The sequence below is a fragment of the Tamandua tetradactyla genome (assembly GCF_023851605.1).
Source record: "Tamandua tetradactyla isolate mTamTet1 chromosome 15 unlocalized genomic scaffold, mTamTet1.pri SUPER_15_unloc_4, whole genome shotgun sequence".
Classification (NCBI taxonomy): Eukaryota; Metazoa; Chordata; class Mammalia; order Pilosa; family Myrmecophagidae; genus Tamandua; species Tamandua tetradactyla.
Window position 1 is genome coordinate 173,335 of NW_027518247.1, and position 20,813 is coordinate 194,147.

At 36.0% G+C, this 20,813-nt stretch overlaps 1 pseudogene; it reads right to left on the reverse strand.

The window, feature by feature from the left end:
• Nucleotides 1-4,142: 4,142 nt before the first annotated feature.
• On the reverse strand, nucleotides 4,143-19,209 carry LOC143672800 (olfactory receptor 8K3-like; annotated as a pseudogene).
• Nucleotides 19,210-20,813: the final 1,604 nt, after the last annotated feature.

Below are 20,813 nucleotides of genomic sequence, written 5' to 3' on the forward strand. Positions count from 1 at the left end.
AAAGACTCAAGAGACTTGATTCTTACTAAAATGTTCAGTTCTGGAGAGACATTCACTCTACTGGAAATGAGTAAAGGTGAAAAGACTGTCTTCCTTGCTTTGTAGACTTCAAATCCCTTGGAAATTGTGTTTGTTGCCTCTTGTCTCACCTCCATGTATCCCTTTCCATTCTTTGGGCTGTGGTGATGTTTCAGGGACTGTACACTGAATGCCCACATTTTTCTATCTCTCTTCTTGTTATATTCTGTTAAGTGGAAGAACTGGAGGTGGAGGGGGATGAAAAGAAAAAGGGAAGATTGGAAAGATTTGGAGAGAGGGGGCATAAATTCTTTCTTGCTTTACCAGTTACTATTTATGTGAATACAGAAAAAAATATCCTTGGTGCTGATGAACAGGTTTTCATTGCTTTATGACTCTTCAGAGTTTGGAGCAGCAAACATTGGTATTATGAGTTTCTATTCTGCAAGCCACAAGAGGTCTGAACACTGCTGAGACATAACCCATCCTTAGCGTCTCCAACATCCAAAGAGCCAAGCTCCTTTCTCAAGTACTTAGAGTGGCTGAATGGAGAGATTCTTCCAAGTTCTCAGATTCTGGTAACAGTACCTCTTCCATTATAGTCTCCCAATATCAAGTACAGCAGCCATTTCCTGCAGTTAATAATGTTAAAATTAATAAATACTGTCCTTATTGTTGTTATAACACCCAACATTTCATGTATGTGAAACCCTCTAGGGATGTGTTTTAGTGAGTGAATCATGACAATATGGAACAATTTAAAGCTGATTTGTAATTACTGAAGCTCAACACAGTGCTCTAAATTCATATATTAAGTCTGATATGTATACCATTTATTCCCCAGTATTTATTCTTTCATCCATTTGATAAAATAAAAATGAAAAAAACCCGATAATATATTGATGGTGCTGAAAGAGAAAAAAAAGAAAATAAACCCCAGGCCACAAAGACTTCATTTAAATAGACATTAAGTAAATGCCTCTTCTGGTCCAGTGAGCTGCCATATATCAAACATGTTGTCATAATTTAATCTCAATATAATGCTGTGAGGTTGGCAATATCATTCAATATTAAACATCTGGAAACTGAAGATTGGACAGTATAAATTACTTAAAAATGAAAGAAATCATGGTCAAAATATCAACCATGATTTCATGAACTCAAGTTCATTGCATTGCTCAAATCATTACTGGTAGAAGGAGAAAATCTTCTTTAAAATTAGTAAATGAAATATAGAAACTGCATGAAGGAAAATGGAAGTACAAAGCATTAATTGGTGCATATTAATTGGGACTGAATTTAGAATTGTGGCTTATGCATGTTGGGAAAAGATGGTTCTGCAAGGACAGACTCTCACAAAGATTATGAGCAGCGGTTAGGAAGTACACTTATGAGTTATGAGACAAATTGATCCACTATACTTAGGTTATAGAAAACTATGAAGATAAGAAATAAAAAAAAAAAGTTTGAAGAGAACCAGAAAAACTCTATTGATAAAATGATGTTACAAATGATTAAAAATATGTAACTTGTGAAAAACAAGAATGGAACTATGAAAAGAGCCATGTTTCAATAAAGGATACTGAAACTAAGTGTAATTGTCATGGGTTGTTCATTAGATTTATGTAAGTATTTCAGCAAACTAAATGCATCTGTGTTGGAAATGCCATTTCCCAAATCCAGTTAAAAAAAACAAATTGAAGTAAAGCAAACTTGGGGATGAAATTTAGAAATATTCTCAATCCTACTCTTGCAGATTTTAAAGGCACAAAAATATGTGAATCAGACTCATTCATAACTACATATCATTTTACTCTTATCTCCACTCTGATGCTAAAACCCACTTACTCCATAACCATGACACATTTTGGAATTCTGAGTCCTATTAAAGGAAATCTTCTGTAAGAAAATATTTTGGAGACCACCATTTTCCTAAGAGCTGTTTCCACATCCTTGTTCCTCAAGCTGTAGATCAGGGGTTCAGCATGGGAGTCACTACAGTACAGATACTATGGCCAATTTATCAGTTTCCAACTATAGTCAGAACTTGGCCTTCAATAAATGAAAAGGATTGTTCCATGGAAGAAAATGATGGCTGTGAGGTGGGAGCCACTGTTGAAAAAGGCTTTGTGCCTTCCCTCTGTACAGCATATCCTCAGAATGGTGATAAGAATAGACAAATAGGAGATAAGGATGATCTAATGCTGATGATCTCATTGAAAGTGGTACAATAAACAAATTAGTTCATTCATGGAACAAGTAGTTAAGGAAAAAGTACATGAGGGTGTGAAGCTGAGAGCTGACTTGGGTCTCGTGGTCATTCCCAGGTTTCCCATCACTGTGACGCCATAGAAGAAAAGAAATATGAGGAGAGGAAGATCTCAGCTCAGGGAGGTCTGATAATCCAGGAGAATGAACTCTGATACGGTGCTGCAGTTTCCCTTCTCCATTAGCCACTATATTTCAGGTACAGGAAAATGTATGCATGTTTTTACTTATCTGCTAGGGAAAGACTAGTGGGGAGGGAAAATTATTTTATATTAATTTCTGAGAAATGGAATATTAATATAAACACTGCATTTATGAGCTATAAGAAAAACACAATCTTCAATATTCCAAATGTGAAATGCATCAGTGAAGCCCACTGATTAAAAATAATTTTAATATTAAGAGAAGCCTTACCTGGTTCTCTATACTTAATACCAAAACAAAATTGTGATGTTTTATTAGGTTAGGTGGTTTGATGGACTTTGAACTGGATTTGAAGATGTATTTATCACATGGAAATTAACACTTGTTCCCTGAAAAACTTGAGTTCTGTGCAATCAGGGATATACCTATTGTGATACTATATAATAAATACATTTTTAGTCCATTATGTCAGGAACATAAATTTACCCTGGTAAGGTTCTCTGTATTCCCACTGTTGGGGAGTGTGAGATCCTAGATTACAGGAAGAGTACACACCTGAACTCACACGTGTGTGCAATGAACATTTCATGAAGAAAGATTGGGCTAGGAGTCATGCAACCTGGAATATTTTTTCATTTTCTTGGACTAAATTTAAATAAATAGGAACAAAGAATGGTCCTGGGTTAGGTTTTCTCTTCTACTTGATAACAAATGTGTGAATTATTTGCCTGCCCCAGAGATTAAAGAAGAATATGAAACTATTGAAAATTATCCTCCCACATGTTCTAGGCAAATAGTAGAAAAATAAATTATGGTAAATGTAATAGAAAGTTCATAAGAATATATTTCCTTTCCTGAGCAGAGAGAGTTCACCTGTCCATGACCTCCTTATGACCAGTTCATAGACACATTACTTCAAACTTTAGAATGAAGATGACATTTATGAAGTATCTCCATGGTTATTTTTACTAGATTCCATGAAGGAAATTGATGTGAAAGAAAGAGGAAGGGGGCAGAAAGAGGGAAAGAATAAGGAAAATATGTACCATGTATTAAGTCTGCCTTCCTTCTCACACTGATAAATTTTATCCAGTGTTTCATGTTTAAATGATATTGTCATAATTTTCTATCAATTATTTCTTAATGAAAAAAGAAGCATTTTATGCTAAAAGCATATGGGATCTTTAAAAAGTTTTCTAAATAGAAGAGGTGAATTAGACACATTTTTAGAATAATTTTTGCTCAGAAAAATATTCATTTCCATTTTCAAGTAACTTGATTCTAGACCTAGTGACCATGCTGATGGACACACATTTCCTTCATGGTCCTGAAGATAGCATTACATATAAGGAAAAGAGATGAGACTTTATACCATAATTAAGCCCCTGGGAACTGGGTACCTTGAATTCTTAAAATAATTATTATTTTCTAGGGAGTAAAAAATTTAAAAAACCACTGTGGCGTTATTTTCATCTCTGGCCCTGCTGTCGTTTTATTTTTAACATCCGCTTCTTTTCAACCTAGGTAATCCAAGCCTACGTCACCATCACCCGATCCTACCCCTCAGTGTGTTTGGCTACCCTTCCCTCTCCGTCACGCCCCGACCCCTCCCCTTATGATCTGTATATATTCCGGGGCTCCCTGAGCCTCGGGGTCTTTAGCTCCTGGGAGGTCATGGCTTAAACTTCTACCAACATTAAAGCTACCCTGCCTTAAGCCTTAATTGACTCGCAGTCCTTCAGACCCGCAGTGGTCCCCTGCGCGCACTCTCCCGACCCAGACCCCCGAGCTTGAACCCCCTCAGCGACCCAGAGTTCTATTCGCCCCTGCTTCTGCGGGGAGGACGGGCTGCAGGTCAGGCGGTCCCATTGCGGGGGATCGTGACCAAAGCCGCAAACCACTAACTCTGTGGAAGGTACAAGATACAGACAATCTCAATGGCAAAGCATTAGGAACTTTTTAAAAACTTTTGCAGGTTGGTCTTAATCTTGTTACTGGAGCCCTTTATAAGAGCAAAAATAGAGAGAAAACAGAGAATCTGAGAGAGAAGGACATGCTCAGGTGCAGAGAGAAGAAGACACCAAAAACAGAAATGAAACTACTGAAGCCAGAAGCAGGAAGGAAATCCGGAAGAAAATGGAAAGAACAGCAGATGCCATACTCTTTGCCATAGAGATGTCCAAATATTGTCCTATGGTGCCTTGATTTTAACATTTTCATGGCTTCAGAATTGTAAGCTTGTAATTTAATAAATACCCACTCTAAAAGCCTACACATTTCTAGTATATTACATTTTGGCAACTTTAAAAACAAAGGTATTCATGAGCAAAAAAGAGTGTCAAATGAGTTTTCTTATTCTTGACTATCATATAATGTATTCCTAAAATTGGTCTGCAAAGAAAATGCAACTAACATTGAGGAGATATTATGATTCACCTTCCAACCTACCTTTCAAAACTTACAAAAAAAGAAAGAGATAACTAGTCTATATATGGTGATAACCCCCATGAGTAAAAACCTGTGGACTAAAAAATGAGGAGTAACTTGGAACATTGTGATTTATGAAGCCTCATTTAATTTTTAATTCTTTTTTTTATCTCCATGGAAACCATCTAATCAAAAGTTATTTTAATTTTTAATTCTTGAATCAATGTAGCTTAAATTCATGACTAGTCTTTCTGCCTTCATTGAGCTCATATATATTACATTTAAGTCAAAGTGTACCACTAAATTTGGATTTATTATTCCAGTATACAATGTGATTTGTCAAATATTCTGTCTAATCCACCCTAAACTTTAGGTCTTTCATTTGCACTTCCATTAAAGAGAAGATATTTCTCCAGGTTTTTCCTCCATCTTCTAAAAGTAGAATGCTAATACTGACTGTTCAATACTTATGTTGATTGCTTGCTCAGTGTCCTTAGCTATATGATGGATCCCAGCAAATTTGTGATTGTGCAGAATATCAAAATTTATGCGCTAAAAGAGTAGAGCAAATCATTTTCTAGATTCCTAAAGTGAAAACAGAAGTCTGATTACATTTCTTAAAGAAAGTAGAAGTGAACAAGCTTTTTAAATTGTCATTTAATGAATTACACTGCAGTTGTTTTAAAATAAACTTGTCAGAAACCAAGATAGTGAATGACACTAAATGATTATATAACCATTCAATTTGAAGACAAGAAGATGGCCAGATATACTTTCAACACACAAGAAAAAAGAGCACAATAATATTTAATGAATTATTAAAATATTCATTGATGATGAACAAATTCATTGATGGTAAATGAGTAAAAAATCTGAAATATTATGTTGATTATGTAAAAATTGAGTGACATTGCTATTAAAAAAGGCAGGGTGGGTGATGGTGACACCGTGGCAGAGTTCTCACCTGTCATGTGGGAGACCCAGGTTAGTTTCCTGGTGCCTGCCCATGCTAGAAAAAAAAGAAAAAGAAAAAGAAAAAGGGCAGCACAATTCTATTCTCATCTTTGTCTCAGTATGATCAAATTTAAGGATGCTGGAATGTGTATTAGTCTAACAAAAAAAGAAATTTGTGTATAGATACCTTGACAACTTAAAGAGAAAATAAAATCAGCCCCATAATATCAATAGCAGATGCATTTCCAATGATGCCTTTAAGTTTATTTGAAAAATTTTATCAAAATTTTAACATATTAAAGCTTTTGAATAATAGCATAGTAATAATAATTGAAATAATAATTCAATGTAGACAGAAATCACAGAGAAATTTATTGCATTGGGAAATAAAAGGTCCATTTATACATTCTCTGTTATTGTTCCAAAAGAACATGTTAGTGTGATTAATAAGGTATATAGCTTTGGGATATAAGTAGAATTTAAATTCTGAGATCATGGACAAAAATAGTTGTGATGAAATATGATGATCCATGTATTTCAAATGAATCTTGATGGATAGCAGGTAGCTATGGTATATTCTGGAGACTATAGATGCTTCTTTTACAATTCAAATTTATGAAAAATACTAATATGAGCCATACTCCCCATAGCAGCTATGGGAGCTACCAGAGGTAATTTGAAAAATACCTTTAGAAGGTGGAAGGATATTGAAAAGTATTTTTTTGCCCATGTGTGTTGAAGCCCCAAATTATGTCATCCAGTAATTTTAAAACATTGATCAGAGCATTTAAACCATATGGATCTCCATTTCCTTCCTCAAACTACAAAGAAAGAGGATTTTGTCTCTTTCTTCACCAAAAAAAAGTAATCATCCTTTGCCAAGTTAGGAGATTTACTATTTTAGAACAGATTATTGATTATTTATTTTTATGATCATTTTCAGAACATTTGCACCACTTCAGAAAATGAAATAAAAAGAAAAAGGAAAAAAAAAACTCAGACACACAGGGTCTATCTAAGATTCTATAAATGTCACATGCACTAAGTTTACTTTTCAGAAAACTAAAACCTTCAGATGGTTCTAAGGCAGGATAACTCTTGAAACCTAGAGGTGCCTGTCTCCCCAAGAACATCAATAAGATCTATCACCCTACCCCCTATTGTTGACATCTCTTTTCAACATAAAAAAAGTTAGAATGGACATAACCCAAATATCCCTAAAGATTGGAAGAAAGATCATATAGAAGGAAAAGTTAAAAACAGAGGATTTAGAATTAAACAAATGAGTATGACTATCATTTTAGTCTCCAGTGTTTGGGAGCAGCTAGAGGGATAAACCTGAAATTGTGGAATTGTAACCCATACCAAAGTTTGGAATCTGTTCTATAATTCATTGTAAAATGTATGTTGAAATTTATTGCTTTTTGCATATATATATTATATTTCATAAGAGAAAATATTTTAAAATACCTACTGATGCATTTGCTGCATTGTTTATGATCTCAAAATTAAGAAGTAAAGTAAATGCCAAATAAGAGGGAAATATTCAAAATTATATATATATATATATATACATATGATGGGAAATGGCAGTTTTTAAATTCATAATTTTGAAAAAATTTTAATGACCTGACAAATGATTGTGGTAACATTTGAAAATTAAACATGATTGCACAGACAGAATATTATGCATGTGTAAATATATTGCATTGTAATTTAATCCTCACAGCAACTTTGAAGTATAAATATTTTATTTCCATTTTTTTCTTGTAAATGAAGAATACATTAATTTCCCTTACGAAACATAAGCATTCATAGGTTGGGCTAAGGAAAAATATATAAGGCTTTTCTTTAATTAGCAGTAGAGTCTTTCATGTCCTAAAACACAGAAATGCAAATAAGGAGTAAGAACTCTGTCCTAACTGCTTCTTGATTCATATATATAGGACTGCAGAGGTACCAGTTGGATTATTGCAGAGGGGGAAGGGGCTAGAACCTGGACTAGAAACCAACACAATGAATTATTTTCCCCATTCTTCAACTGATTTGGAAGAGTTCAAGGATATGTTCATAGAGAAATCACTGCCTGAAAACAAAAATGATTTCAATGATAATGTTTTCTCTACTCCCTGACTAGGATTATTGAGTTATTTAACTTTCCTTGAGTTTGAAGTGGTACAAAATATTTAAAACTTTTTCCAGTTTTCAAGAGTAAAGATAAAAAATCAGGTCATTGTATTCACAAAGCAGTGGTTCAGACTGAGGAGTGACTTTACAACTCAAGCTTCATTAGCAATACCACAAAATATTTTTTTGGGGGGGCGGGGCCAAGATGGCAGCTTAGTAAGGTACGCGTGTCTTAGTTCCTCCTCCAGAGCAACTACTAGGTGAACAGAAACAGTGCAGAACAGCTCCCAGGGCCACAGCAGGGAATGGACACACAGCGTCCCACAGTTTGGACTGGCTAGACTGACTGCGAGGCTCTGCTGCGGTGAGATTCCTGAGCAGCACGCGATTCCCCGAGCCATGGCAGCTGGCGGCTGGAGCTCCTCCCTCCCTCTTTCCCAGGCCAGCTGAGGGTCTCAGAGAGGCAAGTTTCCCAAGCCGCGGCGGCCGGCGCCCCTCTTTTGCGGGCGGCTTCTTGGACCGGCTACGAGTCTCAGATCAGAGAGCTACCCAAGCCACGGTGGCTGGCAACCGGCGCCCCTCCCCCGCGGGTGGCTTCCTGGTCCGGTGGCGAGTTCCACGGGCCGTGGCTGCCGGCCACCGGCACCACTCCAGGGAGAAGAGGGAATTTCCGACAGTGGGAGGGACTGGGTCCAACCAAACACCAATAGGGGCATTAATAAAGGAGCCACAGGGTCCCCTCAAGCTGCGGAGGCTGGCGCCCCCACCATGCACGGCCCCCCGAACCAACTGAGAGAATTGGATCAGAAATCCCCAGGCCATGGAGAACAGTGACCAGGGGGGATCCCTTCCAAACACGTGAGACAAACGTGTGCCATGAGCGCCACCTACTGGGCAGGATAAGAAAAACAGAACCCAGATTTCACAGAAAAATCTTTCAACATGTTGGGTCCAATACCCAGGGAAATCTGACCAAATGCCCAGACGCCAGCAGAAGATAATGGATCACGCTCAGAAGATTGAAAATATGGCCTAGTCAAAGGAACAAACCAATAGTTCAAATGAGATACAGGAGCTGAGACAACTAATGCTGAATATACGAACAGAAATGGAAAACCTCTTCAAAAATGAAATCGATAAATTGAGGGAGGACATGAAGAAGACATGGGCTGAACAAAAAGAAGAAATAGAAAAACTGAAAAAACAAATCACAGAGCTTATGGAAGTGAAGGATAAAGTAGAAAAGATGGAAAAAACAATGGATACCTACAATGATAGATTTAAAGAGACAGAAGATAGAATTAGTGATTTGGAGGATGGAACATCTGAATTCCAAAAAGAAACAGAAACTATAGGGAAAAGAATGGAAAAACTTGAACAAGGTATCAGGGAACTCAAGGACAATATGAACCGCACAAATATACATGTTGTGGGTGTCCCAGAAGGAGAAGAGAAGGGAAAAGGAGGAGAAAAACTAATGGAAGAAATTATCACTGAAAATTTCCCAACTCTTATGAAAGACCTAAAATTACAGATCCAAGAAGTGCAGCGCACCCCGAAGAGATTAGACCCAAATAGGCATTCTCCAAGACACTAGTTAGAATGTCAGAGGTCAAAGAGAAAGAGAGGATCTTGAAAGCAGCAAGAGAAAAACAATCCATCACATACAAGGGAAACCCAATAAAACTATGTGTAGATTTCTCAGCAGAAACCATGGAAGCTAGAAGACAGTGGGATGATATATTTAAACTACTAAAAGAGAAAAACTGCCAACCAAGACTCCTATATCCAGCAAAATTGTCCTTCAAAAATGAGGGAGAAATTAAAACATTCTCAGACAGAAAGTCACTGAGAGAATCTGTAACCAATAGACCAGCTCTGTAAGAAATACTAAAGGGAGCACTAGAGTCAGATACGAAAAGACCAAAGAGAGAGGTATGGAGAAGAGTGAAGAAAGAAGGAAAATCAGATATGATATATATAATACAAAAGGCAAAATGGTAGAGGAAAATATTATCCAAACAGTAATAACACTAAATGTTAATGGACTGAATTCCCCAATCAAAAGACATAGATTGGCAGAATGGATTAAAAAACAGGATCCTTCTATGAATTCATGAATTCATCTGTATATTGGAGAAAAAGTCCCTCATGAGCTTTATTCCTTGAAAACCTCTGGACAGGACTTGTCCAAAAAGAGTTAGAGCATTTATTTATTTATTTTTCCATGGGAAGGCACCGGGAATCAAATCCAGGTCTCAGGCATGATAGGAAAGAACTTTGCCTGCTGAGCGACCATGGTCAGCTCCGAGTTGGAGCATTTTTAAAACCTTAAGGCAATACAATCTAACAATATTGCTTCCTGTGTCATTTTCCTCCACCTAGAAGGCAAAAAAATGTTTGAGAGTCTTTGTCTAATGGGGTGCAATAGAAGTCATCCTTTAAGTCTAAAACCCTAAATTAAGTATAGGCGTCAGAACTATTGTTGAAGAGAGTATATTTATTAATCACTATTGGATGTTTATCTTCCACTCTTTGATTATTAGCTCCCAATTTCTGGACAAATCTGCAATCTTGGGTCCTTGGTTTTACACTGACAAACACTACAGTGGAGAAATGTCCACAAATAAATTGTGGGATTGTATTAGTTTGGTTCCTAGGTTGAGGTGGTAAATATGGGTTGATTCCCTTTTGAGGAGTACCTCGAGGATATACAAATCCCCTACCAGAGAGTGACCACCAACTTGTACATTCTTTCTCCCTTAGCATATGAAACCTTCACAAAAGACAATCTGGCTAAACTATGTAAGTTTTATGACACCCAGGTCACCCCTGCTGGTATATATGCTCCTGTCAGGGAGGACACTAAGATGCAAGAAGTCTGTATCATCCATATACCTGCATATGCTGTATGCTGAGACTTGTCAGCCATGCAGAACTGATGTCAACAATTGGAGCTGACCCTGCTTTGTCTCTTCTCCATATGAGTAAACATTGTTCCATCCAGTTCCTGGGTAAGTTGTGCTTTTGCAAGTAGCCTTGAGCACTTCAAATCACAGACTAGGTTGGAACTGCTCCTAGTGAAAGGCTCTGTTGTGTTCTTTGCTAACCTCCATGCAATGAGTCCCCTCCTCTAGAGATGGTAATAGGTTTTAATCTCTCTGACTGATAGCTTATAGCAGCAAGCAGAGTGCCAAAAAATAAAATACAAATAACACAATTTTAATTCAAGCAAAGGATTTAATTGCTATTTCTACCTCTAAGAGATACACGTATCCAGTAAGCACATGAAATGATTCTCAACATTATTAACCATTGGGGAAATGCAAATTAAACCATTATACTACCTCTTACCTCCTAAGATGACAAGAATTAAAAATAAAAGTAATAAATTGTTGGTGAGGGTGTGGATAAATTGAGACCCTCATAGTCTGCTGGTGGAAATGTACATTAATTTGGTCACTTTAGGAAATAGTCTGGTAGTTCTTTCACAAATTAAACATGAAGTGTCCAAATACCCTATTATTTCTATTCCTAGGTATTTCCAGGAAAAGTGAAAATATATGTTCATGCAAACACATGTCCAAAAATGTTCATAACAGCATCAGTTATACTAGTCACAAAGAATAAACAATTCCAATGTCAATCAGCTGAATAGTGGATAAGCAAAATGTGATACATTTCAATAATTGAAATGGAGTTTGATACTTGCCACCACATGGTGAAACCTAAAAATATCAGGCTAAGTGAATGAAACCAGTCACAAAGGACCATATTTTATGATTGCATTTATATTAAATATTCAGATTAGGCAAATCTATGGAGAGAAAAATCATTGGTTACCTAGTTCTCATGAAGGATGTTGAGAAGTGAGGACAGGTTGCTAATGTGGATGAACTTTCTTTATGGGGCAATGAAAGTGTCCTTGTGTTAGTTAGAGTCAGTTGTCAACTTGGCCAGGTGAGCATACCTAGTCTTGTTGCTGTGGACATAAGCCAACAGTACATGAATCTCATCTGTTGCCAATTACATCTGCAGTCAGCTAGGAGGCGTGTCTGCTGCAATGAGTGACGTTTGACTTAATTGGCTGGTGATAAATGAGAGAGTGCAACGCAGCACAGCCTTGCAGTTCGGCATTCCTCATCTCAGCACTTGCAGCTCAGCCCAGGCCTTTGGAGCTACAGAAAGAAGTCACCCTGGGGAAAGATTTTGGAACCCAGGGGCCTGGAGAGAAGACCAGCAGAGACCATCCTGTGCCTTCCACGTAAGAAAGAACCTCAGTGGAAAGTTAGCTGCCTTTCCTCTGAAGAAGCAACAAAATAAATCCCCTTTTATTAAAAGCCAATCCATCTCTGGTGTGTTGCATTCTGGCAACCAGCAAACTAGAACAGTCCTAAAATTGATTATGTGATGGTTGTACAACTTTGTGAAAATATTAAAAACATTGAATTTTACACTATCAGTAGGTTAATTCTATGGTCTTTGAATTGCTGCTCAATAAATCTAACATAATAGCAAGACTAGGAAAAATGTCAATTTTCTGCATCTGATATCAAAAAAATTAGTCCTGTAAGAAGCAGGAACCATATTTACTCATGTTTAATATTCTATTTCTTTATAGTTAGACAAAAGTACATGAACATTTATCAACCTTGGGGAAAATATAACTTTGAAAAATCCTTGTACTGCTATACTTATAAATCAAGTTTTAAAAATAAGCAATACGTTTCATGGCATCAGTGATGAATGTGAATGCCAAGGAATTGCATGGTGAGGTGAATTTTTAAAATACCAACTTTTTAATGATAGAATAAAAACTGACACTGCATTTTGCCTACTCTAGGGTTGATGGATTTCTACTGGCCTGAGTGATTAGTCAATATTTTGAGTTATTAATTATATAAATAGACATATACATCTGTACTTATATTTTACTATAATTACATATATTATTTCACACATTTTAGGGGGATTGGAGAATGTATCATGCAACATATTTTAATCCATTTCATCAAGTAAGACTGGTTGTAAATACCATGTTAACTTTTGCTTATATAAGACATGGTGGTAATAGAAAAAACATAGCATGAAATTGGGAATATCATGTCCCTTAGGGATCCAGGGTATGTCATTCATGTACACTGGAAATTAAAATATATGTTTTTATTTTTATTGTGGTAACATATATGCAACATAAGATATCCAATTTTAACTGCTTTCAAGTGTACAATTAAATCTTATTAATTATATTCACAATATGTGCTATCATCAACACTATCCATTGCCAAAATTTTTCTATCACCTCTTTATCTCATAGCATTCCTGCTCAGCTTTCCATTTGTTACTCACTATCCAGGGAATACAATGATGTATCTAGTACTAATTTTCCATTTTCCTTATCTTCCTCTTCCCCAGTGATTCTGTTTCCCAATTAAGAAATCATTTGAAGATAAATTTGACACTTGGGATTATAAAGGACACGGGGTATCATTACATGTTATCTTGAATCATAAACCACTTCTTGTACCAAAGATAATATTTAACTTACATTCTCAAGCTTCACCATTAGAATTTCCTCACTCTTATTTTCCCCTTGTCTTGTTTTCAGGAGCTCCTTCAAGGGCAAATTATACAGGCATTCTAGAGATGTTTATTATTTTTTAGTTTGAGATATATCTGAGTTCTATGTTTTCCCTTTTCATCTGTCTAAACACTGTGGGGTTAGATTTTGGATTTTACATGAATCATGACAATATCAAGCATACTGTACATCACTGGGAGTTATCTTTCACAAATTAATTCTTTATGAATGAAAAAACCTAGACACATGTCTTGTCCAGGCTTCATAACTGCATGAAATATATCTGCTTTCCCCCATTGTATCACTCAACAGTGCTTTCCCAAGCATATAATGGACTATTCAACAAATATTGGCTCAAGAAAGAGTTCTTTCCTTAAAAAAAGAGTCTAATGGTTAGTGGGCCACATGACATTCATTGTTTCAGTAGTTCAGAGTCAGTATCCTTTAAATTAATCCCAAAATTGCTGAAACTCACATAAAAACATTCACAATCCAAGATGTGCAATTTGATGGGTAGGAATACTCTCCTTACATCCTTGCAGATCTCCTCTTTGCTGCAGCTATGACCCTAAGGAATGTTAAAGTAAAATGAGAGTGAGAGAAAGGGATCAGGGGATCTGGAGACATCAGTTTTCAGACAAGTTTATTTTCAGCCAAGTACAAAATTATATACCAGCAAGAAAGGTGATAAAGGTTGTTTGCATGTAAAAGCTATACAATGCAAAAACAAGTTCCAGGAAGTAAATACTTCTAAGGCTAGGATGTTAATTTCCCTTAAGCAAGTCTCTTCCACACCTTATTGTGCTTCATCTGCATATTTCAGCTTCTATTGAAGTTCCAGACCCTGAAAGCTCAAGTCTGCATTTCCTCATAGACTTGTGTCTACAAGCTTTAGCTTAAACATCAACCTTTTAACTCCTACAATCTCCTTTTTTTAGGAAGAAATATGTCTCTTGGCAAAGTCCTGGAAGACATATCCCTACATACATTGATAATTGTATTTTTTTAAAATTCTGTTTCTATTCACTCTTAAATCCTAAATGGTGGTTGGATTTCTCAATATAGAAATATTTTCCTTTAATTTCCTTAAGCAGGAAATCCTTCTGGTATTTTGTTATTCAGCATGTTCCTGATAACTTATTGGTAATGCCTGCCCTCCAACATCATATTTATATAAACCTGCCCATACTATCCCCCACATACCCTTCATGATAGCTTTCCATTTTTGGTTTGTGTCATGCCAAATGTACTGATTTGTTTATCTTTCTGTGTCAATTTATTAATTCATTAATTAGGACTTTCTGTTTGTTTGTTTTTTGCTTTTTTTTTTGGTAGGGAGGTGCATGGTCTGGGAATCTAATGTAGATCTCCAGCATAGCAGGTGATAATTATGTCTTTATTAAATTCATTTCCTCTATCTGAAACTATTCTAGGTATTCACTATTTTTATTAAACACCATGATGTTTCTCTTTTTCTAATCTGACATGTGCTGGAGTGAGATTTACTCTGTAATATCTGAGATGCTATCAGTGAATCAAAAAGAAAGACTTTTAGGGGTGATTAAGGTAATTGTTAAGAGTATGAAATCTGCAACTAGACCACCTGTGTTTGAAACTTGTTCTAATGTCTAATAATTCTGTGAACTTTGAAAAATTACTTATCCTCTTTAAGCCCCAATATATCTTCTGAAAAAATGGATATATTAATAGAATCTACCTCACAGCTGTTGTGAGATTACATTAATTAAGACATGAAAATACCTATCATAGAATAGTCAATAAATGTGAAATATTATTATTATCTAATAGGCCTTATGACCATCCAGAAGACACCTTTTAACTGATGGAACACTTTGGTAATATTTAACTTCACATGACAGTATTTTGTATGCTTTTTTCTTTTATTCTGATAGATTGTATTTATCAATTTAGTTAGATACACAGGGAAATTTATTTCATACTTGTGAACTAAGGAAGTAGTTTAGACCCTGATGACTTTAAAGAAACCCTAGGAATCTCAAAATAAAAAATGTTAACAATTATGGGAAAATATGGAGATTGACATGAAGCAACTGCATCCCAAAAGCAAATAAATCAGCTGTTGTCACATATCAGAAATTCCTTGCATTAGAGTAGCGCAAAAACCAGGAATGAGGCCACAGGCCTCCAGGAATGTTCTGCGAAGTTATAACAGGCTGAGACTAAGGATCCATAGTGTCGGGAATCAAGTTTTATTTTCTATGGCCATAGGGCTCAGCCAAGTAACCTCTGAAAGTCTGAGCCCTGAACAAAAGGCAACCTTAGCTTTTATAGACTATATGACATGTTAAAGACAAGGTAAACAATTCACTGATTTAAGTTGAGAATGGCCCAGAGATAAACCATTGAGGGGCCCCCACCCCAAGAATGTCTTCTCTTGCCTATGTGCATCTTCACCAGTTCCTGAAGGCTAGGGGAGGGGGTTTCTATCCTAGAAATGTGCCTTATCTCACTTGCCTGCAAGGGGAGGGGGTTTGGTGATTTTCCACAGAGAGCACAGCTAAACCAGAAAGAGGGGGAGGCCCGCCTGTTACATTAGAATATAGCATAGTGAAAAATGGGCATTCTCTCCTTTTTCCTCTCATAGTAGGAAGATCAGACAATGAATGTCAATGAATATATAGTGCATAATATATATTGACCAAAATATAGGAATGTCAACTCACTGAAAGGAATTAAATTTCTCCATTGAAAAATCTGCTTAAACAAGAATCCCAAAACAATTGAAACTTAAATTTTAAGCAGGTTTTTCAGAGAAATAAGGGCACTTAAAAGTCCATGAGCAAATTACATTATTTAACAAGAAGAACCATTTGGAGAAAAAATGAAAACCAGAGGCCATCTATGACTGCTATCAAGAAAGTTATCTTAATATGTATATGTACTGATATAGACATAATGGGCTGATTAGCCAAAAATATATTTGAATTGATCCTGTGTATTGGTTAATCACAAATATAATATTTTAACTGACTCATAGACTCATATGTGATATAAAGGCACTGATGAGGAAAGAGAGGGATTTCAAAGTTTGGAATGGGAAATTTGAAAAAAATTCAGAAGCCCTGAGACTCTTTACAACCACAATTGAGTTAAATTCTATCATACCTTTGGAAAGAGTATGAAGGCTAAAACACGTGGAAAGAACTTATGTGAAAATATGAACTCACAAAGACATGCACACAGGGACACTACAAAATTTATTTCAACCAGGGAGAGAAACATTGGAATCCTTTAGCAACCTCTCTGTACCTAGAGATCTTACTGAATCATATTCAACATACCAACTGTCTTTGCTTGCAGTTTTGGTCTGTAGCCCCTTGTCTTAGTTTTCTCACTACTAAAAAAAATACCCATAGATTGGGTCAAACAATTGGAATTTGTTGGCTCATTTTTGAAGTTAAGAGTATTACAAACTCAAGGACCTAGAAAGGTGGAGCGTTCCTCCTGAAGACTGTGGCAATCTGGTGCTGTCTGGTGGCAATTCTTGGTCCTCAGTTTTTCTGTCACACAGCAATGCACATAGTGATGTATTATCCTTTCCCATTTGAGTGCCATTTACTTTAGATTTTCCCTCTGGCTTTCTCTCTGTATGTGTCAATTTCATTCTACTTTTAGAGGACCCCAGTAATATGAATTAAAGTTCATACTGTTTCAGTTGTGTTATGCATGAGCTGAAATAACATCTTCCAGAGATCATAGTAACAATGGGTCCACACCCACCAGAATGCAGACCAAGACAAAGAACATGTTCACACTGGAACACACAACTCAACACACCACACCCCCAAGACATTCTATTATGCTTTAATATTTACTTACATTTTATGTTCATGACCCATTTCTCCCCCAAAAGGAAGGCAACTATTCTTACTGTTTTGTTCATAATTTTTTTTACAATATTTACAAGAGTGACTGGTACAGAAAAGGCAAACTATCAATATGCATTGAAATTATTTGAATTTGCTATCCCTTCTGTGGGTATACAAAACAGGATTTAAAGCCTGTAATCTAATTGTCATGGTTAGGGACAGGTGTCAACTTGGCCAAGTTGTGGTACCTGTTCATCTGATTGGGCAAGCGCTGGCCTGTCTGTTGCAACGAGGACATTTCACAGGATTAGGTCATGATCACGTCAGCTACATCCACAGCTGATTCCATTTGTAATCAGCCAAAGGGGAGTGTCTTCTGCAATTAGTGATGCTAAATCCAATCATGGAAAGCCTTTTAAGGAGGACTCAGAGGAGACAGGTTCCATTCCTGCTTTGGCTGGTGACCCTCTCCTGTGGAGTTCGTCCAGGCCATCCATTGGAGTCATCGGCTTCTCAGACTGCCCTGTGGATTTTGGACTCTGCGTTCTTACGGTCACGTGAGACACTTTCATAAATTTTATATTTGCAAATGTTCCCTGTTGATTCTGTTTCTCTAGAGAACCCTAACTAATACACTAATTTACAGAAATTATAGTTTACAGTGAACTTTAAGGGAATATACAATTTTTTCCATCCCTTATATGGGGTATATTTTCCATCTTCAGTCTCCAAGCTATAGATGAAGGGATTCAACATTGGGATAACCAGTGCATAAAATATAGAAGACAATTTTTCCATGTTAAAGGAATGATATGACTGGGTTTCCACATACATGAAAACTAAGGTCTCATGAAACACTACTACCACTGTCAGGTGGGATCCACAGGTGAAGAAGGTCTTGTGTCTGCCCTCAGCAGAGAGCATCCTGAGAATGGCTACAAGGATGAGCAGGTAAAACACAAAAACTATTAAAAGTTGTGAAATCAAATCAAAATCTGCTAATATGAGAATTATCAATTCAATTTCTGGTGTATTTGAGCAGAGCAGAGATAACAAGGGCAGACTGTCACAGAAGAAATGATTGACAACATTGTAGCCACAAAAGGATAAATTAAAAATCTTGATGGTAATAAGAAGGGAAATAAATGTGCGGTAGAGATGGGGATTCCCACAAGCACCCAACATAACCTTTGTGGTATGATGGGCTGAGTAAAGCAGAGGGTTGGAGATGGCCACATAGTGGTCATGAGACATTATTGACAATGAAAGTTTGTTTATGAGAAGCACAAGAAAGAAAGCTAGCTGTGTGGCACAGGAATAAGAAGAGATTGTATTTTCATTTCACCTTTCTAGGTCCTTCAGGAGGAAAGCTTCACCTGTCTAGGTCCTTGATTTTATAATACACTTAACTTCAAAAATGAGCCAACAAATTCCAATTGTTTGACCCAATCTATTAGCATTTGTTTTAGCAGTGAGAAAACTAAGACATGGGGCTACAGACCAAAACTGCAAGCAAAGAGAGTTGGTACATTGAATGTGATTCAGTAAGATCTCTAGGTACAGAGAGGTTGTTAGAGGATTCCAATGTTTTTCACTGTATTTTCAAATTTGCTAACATTTTGTGTCCCATGGTAATTGAATAACCAAGGTCAGTGAGAGCCAGGTGTCTGAGGTGTTTGAATACAGAGTCCACCTTGGTGAGGATGATAATGCCCACGTTGCTGTCCACTGAAGTCCCAAAGATGACAAGGAACAGCCCAAAGAGCAGAGCCTGCCATGGAAGTCTGTGATCCCTGTCAGAATGAATTCATTCAGCACCATTAGATTGTGTTTGTCCATCCGGGTTTATTACAAAACCTATTCTGACAGGGACCTTGACATTGTCAATAGTTTCCATGTGATGTATCTGGGCACTATCAATTATAACTGGTATGTAGAAGATTTTTTGTAAGAATTCAAATACACTTTGCCATGGTAGAACTATAGATAATATATGGAAATCTGAGAAAATTGGGAAGAAATGAGGTCACTGGCATTGCCTTTATATAGAGAAGTCTCATAAAAATTCCCATTGATGAAAAAACATTATTTTAATAAATAGTTTAAAATCACTATATTAAACAACAACAAAGAGGCAAAGTAAAATATGCTGAGGCTGAGCTATTCCTGGATTCCTAGTTGTTATCTTAAATTAATCTAAAATTAATTCCAGAGGAATTCTTCTATGTAAGCATATAATGTGGATAAACACAAGTATAATCAAAGAAAATTTATATGCATATCCCTAATAAATCTGAGATTGAAAAAAAGAAGTGCCAGATAAGGATGAGAGGTTATGGCAAAATAATTGATGGTTAAAAAATTTTGACTACCAATATTTACATTGAAAAAAAGTAAAAACAAACAGAAATTATCCTGATAACAAATGTATACAGCCATGCCAGCAGTCATGTCTCTGAATGTACCCTAAGCATGTGAATAAAAGTAAGTACAATAAATGCATCCTTATCTGATATGAAACATTGCTGATACATTTGTGATTTTCTGATATCTTACCCTGTCATGTACACACTATTTTTTATGTCACAAATATTGAACTGATACTCAGTGGATATTATAATTAGAAAAAAAATCTTCATTGAATGCTGTTAAAAGTGATTTTTAAAAATCTTATTTAGTTGCAATGATACAAGGCCAAAGAAAAAATTGCTGTGATGAGTACCAATTTCCCATAATGTAAGGGTAAACAAAAAGACTTCCTCTTATCAGTTTTGGAGTTCCATGCAAAACATAAATTACTTCATCATAGTTTTCTATCTTTTTTGAATATACAAATCTTAATTTTAATGCACACTTATACACTCGTAATGTAAGTATACAATAAATATCAAATTACTTTTGAGAAGGACAGAAGAGATGTTAAATGACAAAATTTGCAAAGACATCAAAAATTAAAGGCAGTACTGGAGGTCTCTTAATTCTGAGATAATTCTTTTATTAAAATAGTAATTTTAAGAAGTTACTATTTCTTTAGTTAGACTTTATTTATTTTCAGTTTTTAATTACATTATTCATATACTAGAATATAATTTATGATGTTTTAAAGACGTGTTTGAAATTTTGACCTGACATCCAGGAGAAAATAATTGAAAAACTAATGTGGAAAGAAAAAGAAGGAGGTTTTATTCTGCTCAGGCAATTATGTAGTAGAATACACATAGCAACAAATCAGAATTCTTAGTGTTGTGTTATGGCTTTGTCATTGAATAAAAGTTAGGTCTTGAAACATCACTGAAATATCATGGATATTGTTAAACTATTGCACTATGAGAAATAATCAATTTACCTGTAATAAAGCCTTGATCTTGACTCCTTCATTTGCTTCTTAGCATGATATAGAATAATATCTATGGATACTTGTCACTTTGAAATGCTCCCTGAGG